This window comes from Cyrtonyx montezumae, unplaced genomic scaffold (genome assembly GCF_038088225.1).
Source record: "Cyrtonyx montezumae isolate F1298 unplaced genomic scaffold, pur_monq_1.0 scaffold_10, whole genome shotgun sequence".
In the NCBI taxonomy this organism is placed as follows: domain Eukaryota; kingdom Metazoa; phylum Chordata; class Aves; order Galliformes; family Odontophoridae; genus Cyrtonyx; species Cyrtonyx montezumae.
Window position 1 is genome coordinate 38,251,704 of NW_027071826.1, and position 23,090 is coordinate 38,274,793.

Sequence of the window (23,090 nt, forward strand, 5' to 3'; positions counted from 1 at the left end):
GTATGAACCTATAAATACAAAATATTTTGATAGTTATATTTAATAGAATTCAGTATGAAAACTTTCAAGCCTTTCAAGCAACCTGGGCTAGGGAGCCTGCTTTGGTGGATTGTTGGACTCGATGATCTCTAGAGGTCCCTTTCAACCCCTACAATTCTGTGATTCTGTGATAGAGAGTAGGAATTCATCCCATTTCTGCTCAAATCAATCACAGTCTCATGGAATATAACGACTCTGGATCAAGACCCTGATATCCAATGGTGATAAACTGATGTACTGACCATTATATCTGATAGTCTCCTCTGTCTGGTTATTCATTTATTGCTGCTTTAGTACAATAGAAAGTGAGTTAGACTGTCCAAAGGTAAGATACATATTGAATTAAACTAATAAAGTTAAATGCAGTAATACATGCATGATCCATTTCCTCCTCTGGTATATGTATACATGCACATATACACACACATACATATATGTAAGATGCTTTCTTGTTTTTTTGTATGTTTTTTTTTTTATGTTGATATTGTGTTTGTTTCAGCTGAATTTGAATAGCTGCTTGCACGGTTGTCACTAAGGGGATATAAAAAGGAATATAAGTAATAAATATTTCTGTGAAGATGAGGAATGAGACTGTTAGCTTTCAGACAGAGAACAGTTATCTGTTATGTATATACAGCTGCTATCACAAATATAGCTATATACTTGAGATATCTTCATCTGCTATAGAAATATATGTATGTTGCTCCAAAAGCAGTATCTCCTATTTATTTCTCTGGAAACAACAACAGACACAAAGAGCACAATAACACTAATACTTTGAAATAGCAAATTCTCAGCTAAAAAAACATTATTTTTCAGCACAGTCACCATCATTAGTTATGCATTTCTGCCAGCAAGGAACCAGAGCCTGCCTGGTGTGCACATAAAAATCCACACCAGAGGAAGTGAGGCACTGTTTCACAGCTGCAATGACAACATTGTTGCTTACAAAATGTTGCCCATGTAATCTATCTTTCATCAGTGCAAACAGATACACTACAGAATGCACCAAATCCAGACTATATAGTGGGTGTAATAAAACAGTCCAGCCAAGATTATCAACATTGTATATGGTTTTCAGTCTGGAATGATGCCTGCAATTATTGTTTTGCAAGAGAAGGGTTGTCCAGAGTAGGGCTACGAAGATGATAAAGGGCCTGGAACATTTCCCTTACAAGGAAAGGTTGAGAGACCTGGGTCTGTTGAAAGCCTTGAAAACAGAAGACTGGGAGGGGATCTGATCCATGTCTAAATATCTAAGGAGTGAGAAGCAAAGGGACAAGACTGGACTCTTCTCTGCAGTGTGTGGCAATAGGACAAGGGGCCACAAACTGAGGCATAGGAAGTTCTGCACAAATGCCTTAATAACTATCTACTGTGTGGTGTCAATAAATGTTCAGCAAGCATCAGTGCATGTCGATGAGTGCGAGAAGACATTAAATTACACACCTTTGCTTCATACACACTTCCGTGACAGACACATAGAATCATAGGAGTTGGAAGGGACCTCAAGAGATCGAGTCCAGCCCCCCTGCCAAAGCAGGTTCCCTACATCATTTTGTCAGACTGCCCTTCTGCTGCCATCTGTCACACAGCAACAAAATGTAACAGAATATTGGTGGGAAGGTTCAACCTCTGCTGCCTTACTACCAAGTTCCACCTCTGGTATTGTGGACCAATATTATAAAATAGGAGGCATTACTTTCAGAGCAGCCCTCGTAATAAATAGCATTGCTAATGCATTTACCTACATCAAAATAATAATCACAGAAAGCAATCCTGTTCTGTTCTCATATATTTCTGTTAGCTCAGCGACTAGGAAAAACAAAGAGTATACAAGTCAACCGATAAACCTAATATTCTGCAATGGAAAATATCATGAAAAAAATACATAGCTTATTTACGTCTCCTAATAATTTACTTGAATACAGGACATATTCTGTGAACCTGAGCTTTCATTCTTGAACAATTTTACTGTCACTTTTTTCTGTATATGCAAATGTAAAACTTTCTAAGCAATTGGATAGCATTTTGTGCAGGTAAAAAAAAAAAAAGAAAGAAGAAAAAAAAGTACAAGCTACCAGCAACAAAAATAAATAAATAAATAAAAAACCAGAGCTTAATTATCTATTTTGAGGTTTTTTTTCTATTTTGTCCCCTACACATGAGTCACTCTTGGCAGGAACAGTCAAACCTTCACGTGCACACAAATGGTATTCTGTTTTGATTGGCTGTGCTTCAGTAAATTATTTATATATTAACAAAGAGTCAATGACAGCCTGATTCGGGATCTAGAGCCCTGGACAGAATCCACTGGAGATTTTGGCAATTAGTACTCTTGATTTTTCAAGGTTCACAATGGTAGCATTCGTAGGGAGATAAACAAAAACTTATTTCTGTCTTCTGAATTGCTGCCTTGAAGTGCTCATGATTTTATTTTGCTGTTGATCTCTAAATGTAGCAGACTAAGACAGAAATGGGGGAAAATCTGTTGAATTAACAGAAAAAATATTTTTATTCATTTTCTAAATGGTTAAAAGCATGAGATTCACCATGTTTTATAAGCCAACAGAAAACTAATGTATTATTTACATCACAATTGAATTCTAAATTACGGATATAGGTGAACTATAATAAGTAGTTCATAGCACCTTTTTGGGTACTTTACTGCATCAACACCTTCATGATACTGAAGATATGTTAAAGTAGAAATCACAGCATAATAATCACCTAAATTGGATAAGGAAGTACTCCAAACATTTATCTCTCTCTGGCATATAGAATCTAGTTATGGTTTGCAAATCAGTTACTAACTCTACTAACAAACTTCATATTGAGGTGACTTCTTTCTTTAAAGGAAGGCAGCAGGGGTTGTATGGATGGTATGTTCATGAGTAGGGCAGAAAAAAAACACATTTTCATCTCTTCTAATGAAAGTAACTGACCTTCCAGCTTTCAGTAATTTCTTGTCAGGAAAGCTGTAAGGAAATCTTAAGAAGAAGCTGTTGTTGAAGATGAAAATGCAGTACATGTATTTATTTGTTACTGTATTAGCAAGATCCCTTGGGTAAGGAAGGTACAAATTCCCAAGCACCTAATGCGAAAGAGTAAACAATTATATTGAAAGTTGAGTTTCTTTTTCCTTTTTCTTTTTTTTTCAAGAGACCATAAATCCTGTAAAACACAGATTGAGACTTCTTCAGTGGTGCCATTCATACTGAACAATTTAATGAGCAGCATCAATTTATTTAAGTATTATAGCAGCAGACATGTTCTGCTTCTGAGCACTCTAGAATTTCCTTGGAGCAATCACTTGAGATATGAATCAGTGATGTCCAACAGGCAGAGCAATGGAATACAGATCTCCTATGTCCTGAAATAATCCTTTTTCTATGCTAGATTTCATATTTTTTTGTGAAGAGACCAGACATACTGTACCTATTTACAACTATACTTCATATTTTTTATGTTTGTTTTTCTGGTGTTCCAGAGCTTCAACTGTAGACAAGTTCTCCTTATTGATGTAAATTCTAGGATTCTCCTTGTTACACCACTAGTTCATTTGGTAAGAGATATGGATGATTTGATCTACACTTGAGTGCCTTGAAGAACAGATGTTAGATTCAAAATATAATGCAAATCCAAAAAAACTATACAAGGCAGATGAAACTCGTTTTCACTACTAATTCAAAACTAAATTGTGTAGATAAGTGTTCCTTGCATGAATAGTATTGGTGGAGCTGAGAAGACCCATAAGAGCTAGCTCTGGAAAAGAAAAGGGCTAATGAAAAAGGTAACTTGACAGTAGGTCCAAAGTTATGCCATGTTAGAATGCTAACTAAGCAATTTTAATGTTGGAAAGGATTTTTTATACCATTCAAGGTAATACTGTTTAGATATCTCAATGTCATTGAAGATTTGATTCACTAGTTCATGTGATGGAGTTCTGCATTAGACCCTCCTTGGTTGTAGAGGAAATAGTCATTTTCTGAGTTGGTACCTTTTCTATCTTCAATGGTCACTCATTAAGAGATCATAAAAGACCATGCAGAAATCCACGACTCCTGGGGAAGAGAGATGCTACTTGCTTTCAGTAACAGTCTTCTGACATCAGGGAACAATAAATAAGATAATTCTGTTACTTGTATGTCCCTAAATATGCAATAAGACTGCAAAGATGTACATATACCATCTCAGTACTGTAGTTTCAGTAAGTAACTGCTACATGAAAACTTCTGTTTTCCATATAGAAGACATTTCCCATTTCCCATATCAATTGTTTTATGGTTTTTATAGGGATACTGAATTGTTCATTGTCATTGACCCAAAAGACACATTCAAAGTTGTATAGGAATATCAATATATGGTATCTTTTCCAAAAGAAAAAAATATATCTGCATATATTTTCCCGGCAGAGTTTGTGAGAAGTCCCTGAAAATTTAGTTGTACCAATATGAACTGAAGCTAATTTATTTTTCAGAGCTACAGTTAATTAGTTCACCTGACTTTGCAACTCAAGTTGATTTCAAAATGTCAGCAGTCTCCTGGCTTTCTCAGCAGAACTGCCATGCATGCCTTGCTGGGGCTGGCTGTTCTGGATTTAACCAGATCTGTGACTGGACAGTACACCTCGTACAAAAAATTGTAGCTTCCATGTTGCAAATAACTTGGACAGCCTAACTAGATGTCAAGGCAGAATGGCTTCCTAGAAGTTGGCAAAACCAATAAAATAAAATAAAATAAAATAAAATAAAATAATAAAATAAAATAAAATAAAATAAAATAAAATAAAATAAAATAAAATAAAATAAAATAAAATAAAATAAAATAAAATAAAATAAAATAAAATAGTAAAATAAAATAAAGTAAAATAAAATAAAATAAAATAAATATTTTTAAAGGATGAAAAATATAGCATCCCAGACAAATAAAGCCCATATACAGATATAAAGGTTTACTTGAGCAATTCAAGCCTATTCTCTCTCAAAAAAAATTATTTTGAAGAAAAATATGGTACACAGGGACAGTAGATTTGCCAAATGTCAGTCTACCACACCAAGTTAAAGGCCTTAGTAGTATAGCAGTAAAGCAAAGTGTTTGCTTTGTAAAGCAGATGTCTTAATCCTAGAAGCTGTCTAAGCTATATCTACTTCTGGTCTTCACAAAGTAGAAATGCTACCAAACTTACTCATCAAGCTCTAGATTAAGTTGTCTGGTAGAAATAACTGGGATTTCAGAAAAATGTAAAATTATTATTATTATTCATATCTCCTCCTCACAGAGACTGCGCACCTCAAGAAGTGTAGCTATTTGTATCGACTATTAAAATCTTCATTTTGGGTCTCCAGGTTGGAGAGTTGTGACATTTCAATGTGTAATGTGGCTATAATGATTGACATTAATGACGTTATCCTAAAAGTCAATATGTATGTTAGTTAAAATAGGAGTATAGTTTTTACCTGCCTCTGTTTTGAACAATACACCACTTAAAATTCTTTTTTAAAATGTCTGATTCCCCCATTGATAAAAGGATTTCTTTGCCACTATTAGATTTTCCACTCCATCTTGTTAGTATTTCCAGATACGTGTATTGTTTTGCCAGTAGCAAAGAAGACTGGAATACTGAAGTAAATTTTGAAGTAGTCCAGTAAATGTAGGAGAAAAGCATGACAAAGGGATAGCAGTGCCTGCATGAGAAGCATCTTATAGTAAATCATTTTTATAACTTTTTATTCCAGTCAGCTCAATATTGTATCTGAGCCACCACTGAAATGACAAAAGCTTGATCATAAATTTGCAAAAGAAGTTCAATGGTTCCAGGTTGAAAACTACTGCAACATCTGTTTGTCTTGATCAGAGACTTGAAGAAGGTATCAGAATTCCAAGCATAAATAGCAAGAATGCTCTGGGTCTTAAATCACTTTTTTATTTCCTCTAGCAAGGGTAACAGAAAGGACTACAGGAACAACGCAATTTTTATTCTCAACAAAAAATTTGAAATTTTAAAGTGTATGAAGCTGCACTCCTTTAGTAAAATAATCAGTCAATTTACAGGAGCTTAGTACCTTAGTCATAACCTTAAAGGACAGATTTTCAGTCAAAGGTATTTGACTGCGAGACAGAGAAGAAAAATCAAGGAACTGCAGGAAGCAATATCAACAATTTAGTTAGTGGCTTAGTTGAATTAATGGCCTGACAGCAAGTTATAAAGCATCCCAGGCTTAGAACTCTGCTGTAAATGTTGCCTTTCTCTTCCTCTCTTTTCCTTTCCTCTCTTTTCCTTTCCTCTGCTCTCCTGTCCTCTGATCTCTTTTCTTTGCTTTCTGATTAATAAAAAGGTTTTGACCAGTTTGTACTATTGCTTGTTGTGGTTAGGCACAACTTCTGCATCCTTCAACTCCCCTTGATGTTAAGCATTATCTAAACAAACAGCAGATTAAACCATTACTGTTTCAGAAAAATCACAGTCTGTTTCAGCCAGGCAGTGAGAAGCAGAAGAAAAAGACAAATTATGAGTGTAGTAGCAGTCTTCGGTGGTGGTGGTATTTTGCTTTTGTTATTTGTTTGGGTTGTTTTTTTCTTGTTTGTTCATTTGTGTTTTTTGAATGTTTGTGTGGTTTTCTTTTTCTTTTTAACCTAGATAGAAGTGAAATGACAGACAGCAGACAAATACTTTCAAAAGTTTTGTAATTTTTATGAGGAGCTTTAAGTGGAAAATTTTTTGAGATCTTTCAATAAGAGTCAGAATTCTCCCACAAAATAATTTACAGTCATTTTTATATTTTCAAAAATTAGCAGTGTTATCTCCAATGTCATACATAGCTAGGCTATTTCTTTAGCTAGTTATTGTGATTGGGATTTTTGTTTGGTTTGTTGATTTTCTGTAATCTGACTTCAGCTGAAGTAATAACTATTTTCCATCTCATATCAGAATTTTTTTTTTTTACTTGAGGGAGAACTGAATCTTGAATGTTTATAAAGTGTTTAGGAATCTTTCAGGGTGAAATATCTTCTGTTGACGTAAAATAGAGCGAGACAGAAACTGTGACTTGTAAGGTCAAAGACAATGCTTTAGAAATTCAACAGAAAAAGTAGTCTTTGAGAGCTTTTAACTGAACTCTACAGATACGTGACACAAAATCAGAAACAGTTAATAAAATTGAGTACAGTAGTTCTGTAATGGTGTTTGCTATATTTCTCTGTTGGTTACTAATTTACTATAAATATTTCATGCTGTTAAATGGAAACCCATTCACTGAGCTGTCTCAGTTACTCACTTTACTGAGTTTTTTCATGTTTGTTTTGTGCTTTTAATCTTAGAATGGAATGGAGGAAAACTTTGATGCCTATCAGTGAGATGCCTTAATGATATGGAAAAAAATGGTGGATTCCACGTTTAATATTTAGGGCTGAGAGTTTTTTAAAAGTGTTACAAATCTAAAGCCACAGTGTTAGCCATACAAACTGCTCCACATCTCTTGCATCTCTCTTTTAAATACTCTACTTCTTATGTTATTTTTTCTTACTATAAATATATTCCTCTGTAATATTTCCTTCCTTTTGAATAGGCTCTTTCTACAAATTTACTCACACTTGTTTTTTAAACAAGAATATTTCAAGTGTTTTCAACCAGAAAACTTCTGGTTAAAGCATTTTCATAGACAGCTTTGAAAGTCAAATGTAATTTGTAAGGGTTCCTAAGTCTGAGATCTGTGTAAACCTTAAGAAAATTTTAAAACTTGCATAGCTTGCTTAGCTTCTATGTAGCTAATGTCAAAAGTTGAGAAGTGGATCCATTTTTCATTTCTAACATGAACAATATCAGGAATGTGATGTGGGATCATATAAAAGGACCTGTAGAAGTCCGGGTAGATGACATCAGTTGTTCTTCCTTTGTCTCTCATTTCATAATTACATCACAGAATGCCTCCAGATTGGTCAGGCATAATTGGTGAAGCCATGCTAGTTGTCACAGATCACTCCCTCATCTAGCATGTGTCATAATATGTCTTTTAGGAGAATCTGTTCCATGAACTTCCCCAGCAAAGACATGAGGCTCACCCGCCTGTAGTTTTTTTTCCTTTGGGTTGCCTTTGTTGGACAGAGGTATGAGGTATGAGTACAAAAGGAAATGAAGGATTATTGCATGCTTTTTAAGGATAAGTGCATCCTCTCAAAGAGCTGATTTTGCTATTTCCAAATGTGAAAGGACTGAGAAAATGCCTCCTGTCAAACAGAGGTATTTGCAGCTTGTGTTGGATTAGGTCCAATCAGTTCCTAGTTTTTGGTTTTTTTATAGCTCTAGTGAGAAACAACTCCAATGGAAACCTCTGGAAAAATTCTGAACTCTTAAGTAGAAGAGACTACCCAAGAAGCTGATTTCTAGTATATTTCATAACCTCCAACTTGAAATATGATATTTTTGTGTCTATATATACATAGGTCACTCTGAAAGCAATGCCTCCTATTTATTTCCATGGAAACTTCAACCAATACAAAGAGTACAATAACACTATTTAATACAGCAAATTCTTAGCTATAAAACATTTTTCAGCATAGGCAAGAACTTAGTCCTGGGGAAAACAAAACAAAACAAAACAAAACAAAACAAAACAAAACAGACATTTGGATTAAATCAATATAATTTTGAGATTATATAGAATACTTAACAATCATAGCTGTAATTTCCATATGACTCACTTATCACACGCATTAATGAAAATTTGAGAAGTATCTTGATTTTGAGAGAAAGGGGGAAAGAATATAAATGTCTTTGTGTGAAAGATGCATCCTGTCACTTTGCATGTGGTTTTAAGGCTAGCTGAACATTAGCTACAACCTGCTCGATTGATCCTGTTGTGTCGCTGTCAAAAATTAAAGACGTTCATAAAATAAGTTGATTTGCCCCCTGATCTTTTCATGGTAATAGGAAGATTTTGTTAAAATCAACTAACACCAGAGCAGATTTTTTTGCTGCAAACTGCAGTAAAGGAATCACCTATAGAGTTCAGCAGAGGTCAGATTTTTTATGTAAATTTATATTTTTGGCCAGTGCATGAACTTTTTCCAAATGTAAACTCCATATTATTTGAATAAACCTTGGCATTTTCAATCCTACTTGTTCATGGGGATAATAAAATCTATTTTTTTAAATCACTTTTGGCTTCTACCTTTGTGTATTTCTTCTTCCACCAGAATATTTTTTCACAGGAAATATATATATATATATTCTCCAAATAACATGTATTTACTTGGAATAATTTTGTAAAGCCCAAGGGAAAGAGGCTCTACTTTTAGCTGGAATATTGCTCTGCCCAAGTGAGTAGAAACAAGTGTCTGTCTTTGATAACTGTTCAGACATTAGACTTTGAATATTAAAGAGGGTTGTCAGCTAAAGTGTAAACTGGAGTGCTTGCCATTTCTGGACAAACGATGTCATTTTTGCTGGAAAGTCAGCTAGTAATTCTCCAGCATTTTTTCTGCTGTGTTTCATCTTTGCCAAAACAGAAAATGAAGAATAAATGAGCTGAATTGGGAATTCGTTAAACTACTTATTTTCAGGAGATGAGTTTCCAGTTTTGCTTTAAATATGCTGTTATTTAGTAGAATACCAGTGCCCAAAGGGAGCCTGATTTATCAGTGGTGCACTGCAAGTACAATAAAATGTCAGATAAATCATAGATAAGAGACAAAATTAAATCCTGGTCTGATCATTATAAAGTTTCCAAGTATTTGGACAACCAGAAAGGTAAATCAGCCCACAATATCTCCTGTCAGTCTAAATCAAACCACCTACTGGTCTGTATACAAATATAATATACTGTTTCTATAACTTTGATTAGGATAGATGTCATTTTATTCCTGAGAAAGCTGTATTCACATCACTGGTGAAATCACTGTCAGTGCTATACAGGGCACAGTTTAATCCTCAGAGAAACTGTGGCTGTTTGAACGCACTGTTTCCATTCTGTGGATTAAAGTTTTTAGAGGGACGGCAAATACTTGCAGCACCTAGGACAAAAGTCAGAGCTGTTTCTTGCTAGTGTCAGATAAAAAAATTCAGTTGACTTTAGTACTTCAGGAATTAGGCTGGTAGTCTGAAGAAGCTTGCAGCTCTTGATAGCAGTCTATCTCCAATAAGAAAATATATTTCTTTGCTCATTCTTATTTCCAGACTCACAAAGCAGCAGTTAAAGCCAGCTTTAGATGAAATATAGAATATCACATTTACGCTTTAGGAAGTTGAACACCTTTGTATCTGATTATGTTTGTGACATGTTTCATACTGTGCTTTTTGAGTAGTTTAGAGTCATATATCTAGTAAGAGGAATCCAGTCTGGCACAAGTAGTTTTGGAAGAGCAGCAAATGACCAGTCTGTGTGAAATACCCAGACATCTTCTAGCTTAGAGTGAATTATATGTGAAATCCACATATGCCACGTACATTTCATTGACACATCAGTGTGTTTGACAGTGGAAAAAATATTTTACAGTATCTGTTTCATCATTTAAAAATTGCATTATATGTGTTTACCCGAGATATTAGAAGATATTTAGTAGCGTTTTAATATGATACTTTTTGTCATTCTGATTGTGTTTTCTTTCTGTCATGGTGGATGTGATGGGTAAAATTTTTACCAAGTGAACAATTCTATTTCAAGGCTCATGAGTAACTTAAAATAATCTCATTCATACTGTCAGCTCCCTTCTTTTATTTAACTTTTGTTCCTGTCTCCTTGTTGCACTGTGAAATTTTAATGACCATATTCAGAGCAATTTACAGTTCTATAGGTAGGCTCCCAAAGTACTGATCAAACATTAATAAAGCTTCACAGCAGAACTGCTAAGGAATATTTTGATCACTTTTTTTTTTTTTTTATGAAACACACAGATTCATCAAAACCAAGAATCTGTTTTGATAAATTTTCCATTTAGAAAACATTCTGACTGAGTTCTGAAGCAGACAAAGTGCATATTTAAACTTTTTGAAATAGAACAATCCCATGTATATTTCATTGGGATGATAATTAATAATTTAAAAGTTAAGCCAACGTAAGAATTTCAAAATAAGAAAATGAAGTGAAATGATATTTGAATAGATCAAAAATTTAGTAATTAAATGCTTTCAAAATTTCAGTTCAACATCCTATTTTGGATGAAGGAAGGAATTGCAAAAAGAATATACTCAGGAGGGAAACTGAGACACTTGACTAAATCTGTGAATATAGTAGTATAATATACTAAATTTTGCTCTAATAATTATAGTAAGAAAGGATATAGTTTAAATGATCTTGTGTAAATAATGTTCATTTAATAAAATCTTAGGTTATTTGCAGGTACTGTTGTCTTTATGAGCATTCACAATAAAGCTCAATTCTGGCAAACAGAGTCGGACTTGAGAGCAACAATCAATTTTCTAATTTCTTCCTGCTATACTGACCTATACACTACACAGTCTCCCACTAATAATTGCTTTCCATTAATTTTAGACTAAGAACATGGGAATCATTTTCCATTAGCTAATTTAAGATTCAAGGAGGCTTTATTTCAATGACCTCTTATGTATTTTTTTCATTTTTCACTAATTCACATGTACTACCACTGCTAAGTGTTTTTGTACAGTATTGTACAACACTTTTAACTCACCATTTCAGAAACAGTGTATATGAGAATGTAAGCTTATTTATTCTGCACATGCATAACAACACAGTACATAAAAACCATATGATATACAGTGAAGGATGTCAAGTAATAATCAAAAAAGAAAAAATAAAAGCTTTGAGCTTGTTTTTCTCAGGGTTTCGATTAGAAATTGATTTAATCTGCTAAGGTTTATAGACAGATAACATAAATACTAAATGCTGAGGAAAGAGACAATTAGTCCCAAAGCTTTTTTCTAAGCCCTGGAAAGGAAGCTGCATTCTGCAGGGTCCCGGATTTTACAGGGAAGTGCTGAAAAGCTCTCAGCTCTCAACTGGAAGATGCAGATGATCTGTGCTTCATAGCAGCACTCAGCATTTTCCAGGATGAAGCCCATCAAGATCTGTAAATACACTGATACAAGAGCAGCCTGATCCAAGGTTTTAATTTCATTTCAGCTCCTCAGAATCAGGAAGTTCATCAGTAAGATCCGCTGTCATTTGGCACAATAGGATTATAAGGTCAGCAATTAGATGTTGTCATGAAGACAATATACTTATCACTGACATTTCTTATTCATTTCTCATTTAGAAATTACTTTTGGCTTTTAGTTGATTTTTTTTTCTCAGGGATTAAATGCATAGGATTCAAATATTTGGTCTTAGCTGCATCATGTTACAGTAATAAATTTAATTCAGCTGGTACTCTGTGTGGGGCCTAATTTCTTGCGAAAAATGGAACGATATATACAGTTGTAGTAAACAGCAAAAGCCTATAGCTGTATTTGTGGGTGTTTTTTGTTGTTGTTTGTTTTCCCTTGTTATTCATCTTGTTTGCTTTCTTGTTTGTTTTGGTTAGTTGGTTGATTTCAGCTTGTTTGATTGATTTCCTTCTGAATATTTTATTCATGTAATGTGAGGCACATTGATGGTCATAGCAGATTACATCACTGACAGTGATTTTGTTGGTTCTGTTAACCACAGATTTTTCCCCAGACTAGTAATGTTATTCTTCTTTCTGTTTTTTCTTACTTTTTTTTTTTTAACATTCACTCTTTGTGTTGAAGAAAACGAAGACAGTATTCAAAGGACAGATCATCAGCAGACGGACTTATCTAAGGAATACAACTGTCACATTTCCTGCTGTAGCAGAGTTACTTTTGAGCAAATATTTCAACAGAGAAGATATGCAAAATAAAGTTGTGGGCTCCCATGGCTGATAAATTTATCTAAAAATGGAGAAGGCTATGACTTCTAATAACTACTACACAAGTTTTGCAAATATTCAATTTTATGTGGATGTGAAATACAGAATCAAACCTAGGTATGAGGACAAAAAATTAGTACTCGATGCTTTCCTCTACTCCTCTTTCATCCCACACTGTGTGCTCAAAACATCAAAAAACATTCTAATATATCTTTGAATAGTTTTGGTCTTGGAAGAGAGTGGTTTAGGGAGGGATGTCAAATTACTTTTGGCTTCCAAGGTGGCCTTTGCTCAGTTTCCACTCAACTTGCTCTAAATCTGTCTCCTTTCAGAATCATATTGCCTTTTTGTTGTTGTCTTGAGATGTCCTGCATAATGTAGGGAGAAATACAATCCTAACATAGCTACATAACTTTCTGTGCTCCACTTCAGAGAAACAAGAGTAGTGTGGGAGGGAGTGAGATGTCCTCAAAAACTAGCAGGATCTACCTTTACCTTTTTGAGGTCTTTATATCTTGCCTAGAGACAAGATACAACAACAAAATCTGTGTCATGCTGAAAACTGAATGCCTTTTCAGATTTTTTTTCTGAAGCATGTCTAATCCTCTTCAACAAAGCACTGACCTAGTAAAATTACATTTATGAAATCTGATGAGACCAAAATAACTCAATAAGTTTAGACTAATTTACTTTTTAGTGATGGACAATAGTCAACATGATTTTGAAATATCAAATTCTGCACTGAAACACATAAGAGTAACTGCTGACAGAGCAAAAATTTCAAAGGCCCATCTGTATGCCTGGTTTCACTTGGCTGTCCTAGCAACACCAGCATTCTAGAAACGTTACCACATGCCCCTGATGCATGTGCAACTTCAAAAATTTCTGAGTTTCCACTTTCTGAAAATACTGAATGTTCTGAATGGCAAACTTGTACCCTTACAGTTTTCAAAGTTTGCAAAACTGGAACCAGTGGCACATAACTGAAAAACCTGCTGCATAGAAACTGAAGGGTGAAAACAATTATGTACTGAAGTCTATCTTCATATCATTTTTTCTCACTGAGGATGCAATTAGACTAGTCTCATCCAACTCATCAAGTTGGATCAGTCAACCAACTCATCAAGTTGGAAAAATATATATATATATATTCTAGTACCTGGTTATTGGCATATGGAAACGAGGACTGGACTTTTTAGCCTTTTGTCTATTTGTTTTGCTGGCATGTTATTTTGTCTTTTTTTTTATTGTTGTTTTTAATAAAACTTTGCAAGTACAGCATTTATGAAATTTTTAGGGATTCTCCAGTGTTCGATGTTTTATATTTACTATGTTCTAGACTCAGGAGAATTCCAGACCAGTGAAGAGCAAGAAAATGCTAGATTCAAAATAGCAAGCAAAGCAATTTCTGGCTTTTCTTCCTCTTCAGTTTTTATGGAATTCTCTGGCAGTTTGCTAGAATGTGATGTAGTTTAATGACTTTTTTTAAAGTCATAGCTTAAAGTTTAAAACAGATTCACTTTAACGCCAGGAGTAGTTTTATACTTTCAAGGGGAAGGCATTTGGGAAATTTTGTGGTCTACAGCTGAAATAGAAACCTTGATGTCCAGGTCTGTTTGCAAAGTAGAGAAAAGGCAATCTGAATAACAGAAGTCTTTTGAAAATCTACAGATTAAAAAGGAAATTAATTATAGATAGACCCTTATACATCCTATAGCTCTATCTTTCTAAAGAACAGATTACTATTTTAGACTGAACTGTTGATGGGCTCAATTACTAGCTTAGCTTCTCCAGAGACTTTCTCAAGATTTAAAAATAACCAGTTTATTTTGCTTTTTCCAAAGTTCCCCATAGAATTGTCAAGTTTAATCAACTCATCAGTGATCAGTTTTTGATAAGAAAAGAATGGTATCAATCCTATTAATCTGTTTTTGGTCAGTGCTGCCAGTTGAAAGTGTGGTAAGCAGCCAAGAGGTATATCCACCTCCCCATGCTTTAGCTTTAAGTTAAATAACAGCTATAGTACTTGTGACATTTTTTCCAGCTTCAAGCTAAGATTTTTCTGAAGAAGTCGTGTTACAGTTCATGAATCTGAAAAAAAAAATATATGTATGTAGCTTGCAGTATAATCTACAAATGACCTACAAATATCATTTTTGATGCTGTATGCATAAATAAAACTCAGTGAATTGTAGGTTCATGGTCACTAGCTGCTAAAATTTTGTTTGCTTATGCTGGAAAAGAGTGTATGTTTTCTCTGGGTTTCTTTTTGTACAAGACAGAAATGGCATTATTAAACAATACCATTGCAGGACATGTAGTCTCATATATTAAAATCTCGTAATCCAATTATGGCAACAGTAGAAAATAAATCATAATCTGTTTTTATACATTTAGATGTTGTTTGATTTTTTTATTTTTTTATTTTTTAATCAGAAGAGTATAATTCCAGTTGCTTGGAAGCCCATGGTATCCAGAGTCTCCAGATCTAGTGGTGTCAAGAAAATAGTATCCCATTTATTCAAAGATCTATGAAAAATTTGGGGACTGTAACACTGCACAACTAAAATATACAGCAATGCTCTTGAATTTGAGACTGTTGGTAGACAACATACTGTTTGACAGAAAGTTTAAAATGAAACTACATAATGACAAAAAGACGTGAACAAGCATACTCGTAAGTTCTTTGAATAGTAGAAAAAGGTCGAAGGGAAAATAGAGCATGATAAAACATCACGTGTGACCCTTTTTAGAAGCAAGATAATGTGTGTGCAGGATGACTAACAGTAAAAGAAGATTGATGTGAAATTATTCTTTGCTCCTAGAAGATGACTGTAAAATGAGAACATACCCAGAATAGAAATGAAATAATCTTCTGCAAAAAGAAGATCAAGGAACAAAAGATAAGAATCGAGTCTTCATGTAAGATCTTAATAGGAGAAGTCTGTATATTAAGCGGCACAATGTAAAATACTAGCAAGCCAGTGCAAAACCTGAGTAAACTATAGTTCTGATCCCATGAGTTAATTCAGAGACTGATAGACTAGTTATGAACTATGTATTATAAACACATTTTCTTTAGAAAATAAAGCATGCAAAATACTTGTCATTACAAGGCTCTAAATGAAATGCTACATGGTCTGAACTACTTGGAGTAATATTAATGGTATGAATAGCTTGAGTAACTGAAAAATTAGAAGTATCTCTAATAAAAACTCAAGTTTGTTAGTCCATCTGTCAGATTAAATATAAGATCATGTTGACTGCACATTAATGACTGCCTGTGAGTATGGTACGTAATATGCCACTTCTCCTCTGCCATCCATCTTCACTGCTTCTTTGTCCTTTGTAATGCATTTAAAAATCTGTTTAAGTGTACATAATTTGCATTCTCATTATAAAAATTATTTCTAAAAATATTTTTTTCTTCAGTTTTACTAATTGTATTCTTAGTTATCTTGTCTGCCACATTGTTTTGATAGAAAAGGAATCAGTTGCACATTTAAACAGTGTGGTTCAGGGAAAAACCAAAACTGGTTAACTTAGAAGAACTAGGAAATCAATAAACTATAGGTGAGAACCCTCTCAGGCTGCTACCTACTTAGCTGCCTTCCGGCAGCATTACTTTTCTGTGCTCATGTATGATCAAGGAGGGCAAGAAGAAACAACCCTCCAGCAGGGAGGATCAGAAACTACTTCACTATGAAAGTGAGGTACAGTTTTTATCCCCGTATTTGGATACAATTCAAGCTCTGGTTCTTGTGCTTATCTTTAACACCAATGGCATCTCTAATAAAAAAGGATGTACTAAATAAACATCTAGGAGGTACAGAAATTATGCAGTAAAACTGAATTTAGTTTTACTACACTGGAAGCTTCAGGGCATTTTGATTTTTGTTTGCATGTTTGTTTTAAATGTGAATTGGAATTTGGGATGAAAAAAACCAGACTTCATACCCAGAAGGAGTTATATCTTTGACCTTTTTTCTCTATCATTCTCTCTATTGTTAAGTGACCTGCATAAATTAGGACATCAGCCCCAGAAATCTGAATTCTTGAAAAAAGTTCTCAATTAAAAATAGAAAAGAAATTAGAATTACTGCTTTTCTGCTCTCAGTCATTGCAGAGTTACTTCCCCTTTATCAGCTTTTATTTTTCTCTATTTCTGGAGATTCTGTTAGTCTAATCATAAATTATTAATACATGGATGTGAAAATAAAACATACTTCTAAGCAGTGGTGATTTAGTGAGCAAAAGATGGGACAAAAAAAAAACAGAGAATTCACTTTGGAGATGTGAATTTTAGGTGAAAGCTGTGTAAATTTCAGGATCAAGCAATGTTCTTGTGTAGCCTTTCTCCTTTTGCAGTGTCTAACGGTCATCCTTTCTTCCTGTAAGTCACTGAAGTTTTAAAGTCAGACTGTGTCTTTCCAGTAGGGTTGAAAATCAGATTTTCATAGGTTTGTTTAGAAGAATTTGAGACAGACTGTTATCCACGCACTGATAAAGAAAAGCCACAAATATTTTGTTGTTGCTCCCTTTGTTCATCTCTGCTCTAATTACTACTCTGCTCACTTACAAACATACATAAGTGGTATGCTTTATGTGTTACTGGCAAATAAATAGTAACATGAATACATGAAAAAAAAATGCAAATTACCCAACTTTTTGGTAGTGACTGGCTTAACAAAGGAGGACAAAATAGCAAGAAGATGCAATGGCAATAGGCAAATAATAGTTGCTTTCTTTCTATACAGTTACATAAAAAACCAAGAATTGAATTTTTTTGTGCATAGAATGCTAAACCAGGGCAGAGGCCCAAAACCTGTTTTGCAATGAAAATTAAGCAAAAGTATGAAAAAAGCACTCAGAATAAATCTGTAGCATTTTCTAACAGAAAAACTTTGGGTCTGAAATTTATGGAGGTGTTCCATTAGTTGAGGTTTGGTTTTCTGTTTTTACCCTCGTGAAAGCAATCATTCATTTCAAAAATGGTAATAGGTCAAAATCCAGAGAAATGAACAAATGAGAAAAAAGCTGCAGAAGGAAAAATCCCATTTGTGCTTTGGAAAGAAGATCTAGAAACATTTACTGGTCTAATTTCTCTTTTCCTAATTAAAAAACAGCAACAGAAGAAAGAAAAAATGCAAGTTCACCGTTTATTCCACCTTTGTTCTGAAAGCATTTATTTTTTTAAAGGGCAAGATTTGCTGATTCATGCAGCACAGAGAGCAGATATGTCCCAAATTTCTGCAGAGTATAAACGTCAGCAATTTTCAGCATGAAGAGACAGAAAGCTTGACTAAAAATACATAAAAGCACATTTGGAATAACGTGAAAAACAACCTAAAAATATTACTTAGATGAGCATAACCTATTTAGGTGTAAAATCACTGCTAGATTATGTGGTCCCATATTTCCAGGGTACTTACAAGGTCATCCATACTCAACGTGTTTTCTTTTCCAAATGACTGATACTAACTGCATTTAGCAGAATCGGTTAGATGTAGACATCAACTTCCCTCTTTTCTGTTAACTCCGTCCTTTAACTACAACTCTACTATCAAGTGAAGAAAGAACCTGTGGTGATTGAAATAACCAGTCTCTAAGGAAACTCAAACTGAGTGAATGTTTGAGTTAACTTGAGAGAAATCATGGAAACTGGGGACTTTTTTCTTTGAGGATTGAAAAACTGAGATCACTTAACAACATTTAAGGTTACTATTATACGGAACTTGTTTTGTTTTTATTTTTCATTGGCAATGCCAATAGACAACTAAATTTATAGCTCTTGCTATTTAGAGTTCATTAGATTTAGAGTTGTTGGGAATAATTCTATTATTTATTTATGCTTTTTTTTTTTTAAGTAGGAAAGAGTTCAATTATCAAGTGTCATCAGTAGATCGTGCAATCTCTAACTACATTAATAGCACTCATAATCTCCCACTACTTCAAGGTGAGCTACATAACCCTCCCGAGTTTCAGAAATTTTCAAAATACTTCTGAGATATCCAGAGTGTTGAAGGACAAGTTAAATCAGGGATTCTGTTAATCCAGGTGAGAAAGCCTTAGAAAGTCAGGAGAATTTTCACAGGGAAGCAGGAATTCTGGAAGTTTTGAGACTGTCCTTCTGAGCCAGAGAAGCAGGAACAGAGTAATAGGATTCTTGAAAACACCCAGTCTGACACTGATATGTAGATAGATGCATGTAGTACTAGAAGCTCCCACTGATGTACATCAATATTCCTAGAATGTCTCGCATCAGGAAGCTGAGTAAACCTGAGCCTATATTCAAGAAGCTGTTAGATACTGGACACTGCTCTTGATGTAATGGTTCCAGGAGAGAGTATAGTCCCACACTTCCTACAAGTTAATTGCATGAAAGGAGTCCCTGAGAGTGTGAAAAGTAGCTTTCAGAGACAGATCACCAAAACTACAATACATTTATCAAAATATTTGATTTATCACAATTTTTAGTTTAAGTACTGCGTTTTACTGTAAAATATCTCAACTGCTAATATTTCTGACTTGAGTTCTGTATGATGTGTGTACAGAAAATTAACAATCTAAGAATTAGAAATCTGTCACTTCACTCCTCACTGACTAATCTCTTGTTATTAGGATCATACAGCTTTTTTGCATTGAAACAAACAAAGAAGAGAAAAAAACAAAGGAATAGACAAGACTGCCCTATGCACAACACCAGGGGTGGATTCTTGAAGTATCTTCTGCCATAAAGAATAGTGAAACTACATATTTGATTAACATCACATCATTGTAGCCTGTTACTAAACTGAGAGGAGGAAAAGTCAAGCATAAATATGAGAGAAAACTACTGCTTTTTCTTTTCTCAGGGAACTTCTACTTACTTAATTACTTACTTATTTATTTATTGGGGGGGTGGGGAGAAGTAAGAGAGTGCAGAATTTTGTTACATAGGAAGGGAAAATGAGAAAAAGATGCCTAAGCAATGATAAATAGGTACAGTTCATTCCTACTGCTATTTAAGAGTTCTTGCCTTAGAGTTGAAGAATCAATAGTAGAGATGTCCTTTCAGTCTTAACACAGTGCCAAGTAACAAAAAGCTTGAGGTTTTTGCAGGGAAATTACCAGGTCCTTTGGGGAAGGATTATTTCACAGAAAATATGAGATGACAGACGGAAAGTGAGAGAAACTTTGTGAATACACAGACTTGTAAGTGATACTGAGGAGCTTTTTTCCCCCTCAAAAAAAAAATTCATGTAAGTTTCACTCTAGCCTGAGTTTCTGCTGGTCCCCTTAGCCCTTCAGCATCACTTCTGGGAGTGCAGGAGAGACAAAAGATAGGATACTTATTCAATATCAGGCAGTAAGTTTTCCTGCTAAAAAAATTAAAAAGTGATTAGCTTGTTCATGGAATATACTCTAGAGGAAAAGATCCTTCACAGAGCCTGAACTGTATCATTCCAAAGCATTTCCACATTTTTCCCATTTCTTGTGGAAGCAAGTGTATCTTACAAAGCAAAGAGATCAGCCTCCTTCCTTTACTGCCCTCGGGCAAAAAGAGAAGAAAGAGGAGACAAACAAGAAAGAACAACAGAAATCTCTGAGCTTTTCTCCAGTCCTAAGAGGATATTCCTATTAGCATGCAGTGGAATTTAAATCTCTTCACATTCCAGAGGAAAAAATAGAATAATCATCAAACCCCCCCCACCCTACAGGAAAAAAAAAACACAAAGCCACCAGAGGCAAGGAATGAAGAAGTACAGGTGGTACACACTGACTATCTGTGCTATGTTTATACTATCACAGCCACAATGTTACCTAGGTCATAGGACTTTATACCTCGAAGGACTGTGGGATCAAAGTTCCTCTGGCAGGTTTCTGAGTTGGTGGTGGTATTTTTACTGAAGATATGTGCTCAAAGAGTTATGCTTGACTCTTCAGACACAAACTGAAATACGTTAGAAAGCAAGTAGAATTGAAGCAAGAAAAAACTGGGGCGACTGAGAAATTTTCAGTAAAAAACTCATAATGCCATCTTCACACTGCAATCCTGGCTCACAAGAGTTGTACAGTAACATGAAATGACAAACTGCAGTGGCTGAACCCACTTCTGGTTGTGAACTGCCAATAAATATTTCTGTAATAAGAACTCAGTCTGATGTTGTGTGGCTTGATGGGTACATAAACATTAGCATATGAAAACCATTTAAACAAGATTACAGATTACACTCGGATCGATGTCTTAGAATTATGAATACTTCTAGTGGTTTGTAAAATATTCTCCTGCAACTACTGCATAATCTAAAAAGAGCAGGTGAAGAGATCATTTTCTGTATCTTCCATTCCAAACGTTAAGGAGACATATTTCAAAAATCTGTGTGCAAAAACATGATTATACACAGCAAAACAGCTGCTCTTATGGATTTCATTGTTAGTAATTGATATATACTCCCAGCACACACTTTTTCCAAAATCATATGGTATCTTCAGGTCACTTTGTTATGGTTTTATGGTTTTATTATTTATTATATATATTATGTATTATATATATATATATATAATAAAAATAATAAAGCCATAACACACTTATAGACTGCTCAACAGAAAACCATAGAAATGAAGATGGATGGATCAAAATGCACCTGCAGATTTACTTTCTGGAGTCTACTACACTCACGATCGGTTTGCAGTGACAAAATAAATTGTACAGCTCTGTGTTTCATGCCAAACCATTAACATAAGGAATTCTAAGCAGTGGAAAATTTCTTGGTATCTAATTTTAATCATGGCATCCACTAAGAAGGTTCTTTTTAAAAAAAAAAAATAAAAAATCAAAACATCTTTAAATACTGTTTGATAAATATTTTCAAGATTCACCTGGTATGAATACTTTCAGAAAATAGTAATATCTCCCACAGAGGAGTAATGAAAACATGTGAATGTATCTTTCTTTTCTTTTAACTCAAAATGTCATTCTGTTATCACCTTGCTTCTTACTGATCCCCTTTAGATACAGAAAGGCCACTATCAGGTTGGTCTCCCTGGTACCTTCTCTTCTCCAAGCTGAATAGCACCAGCTCTCTCAGCTTGTCCAAAAATATCATTTTGGACCTTAGGTAGGTCTATTACTGGGCAAAAGCATAAAAACATTATGAATAAATTTTCTGACAAGGTTTTACAGGAACAGAGAGTCTGAACAGGGATGGAGAGAAAGTGGTGGAGAATGTCTCTTATTTGGAAAGTATACTAGGTTTAAAATGCTTTAGAAAAATGACATCACTTTTTCCTGACTTGAACAGTAGAGAGCATATTGACATGAAATCAATTTGGTGACATGAAAGGCCTTCACTTAAGGAGAGATCAGAGACTTCCAAACCAAAAGTGAATTCTCTGTAGGTCCAATCTTGCTTTATTCTCAATAGCAGTCATGTCAGAAATACAATGAAGATCAAAATCCCAGGAGGAAGTAATCTTTTTCCTTTGAAAATTTCTATACTTATGAAGACATGGTCTTGGTTGCTGCCTTTAGAATATTAACTAAGCTTTTCCTGGGAGGAAGGCCCAGAGAATGTTTGCTAGGACACTGATAGACCTTCCTTCAATCACCAAATTTTGTCTCTACTCTGACGTAAGTCAAACTGAGAGGGAGGAGAAGTACCGCATTCTTAAGCTCACAGGAAAGATATGACAAGTAGAAATAGTTTATGCATAAGAGCTAATAGAGAATGCTCTGCTCTCTTATTTCATCTCCCTTCTGGTGTTATAAATCCACACTGGTAGGAATATCATATTTTATTTGCCAACGTACTCAAGGGGGGAAATAAATACAAATTAGTACTTGGAGGAAAGGATCGATTTGAGATCTGCATTAAATGCCTTGCATTCACTATGTGATTGATATACTGTCTCTCAATTGCTGCTTAGAATTTATTTAATGGTCTAGCTGAAGTGAGTTCCATAATGAAGGAATACATGAAAACAAATACTGCAATGAGCCATTGCACTGTCTATCTATCTCCCTGGCTTACAGGAATGAATGTATTAAAAGGAAATATGAGCAGGAGGATGCTACTGAAACACTTATAGTAAGAATAAGAAGTAAAAGAAGAATGTCTTGTTAAAGGAACAATGACAGAAGGATAGGCAGCAGTACTGGTCTTTCTTGCACCAGCAGTTTTACATGCTTAGAGATTACTGAACTACTAATCATTTACGCCTAC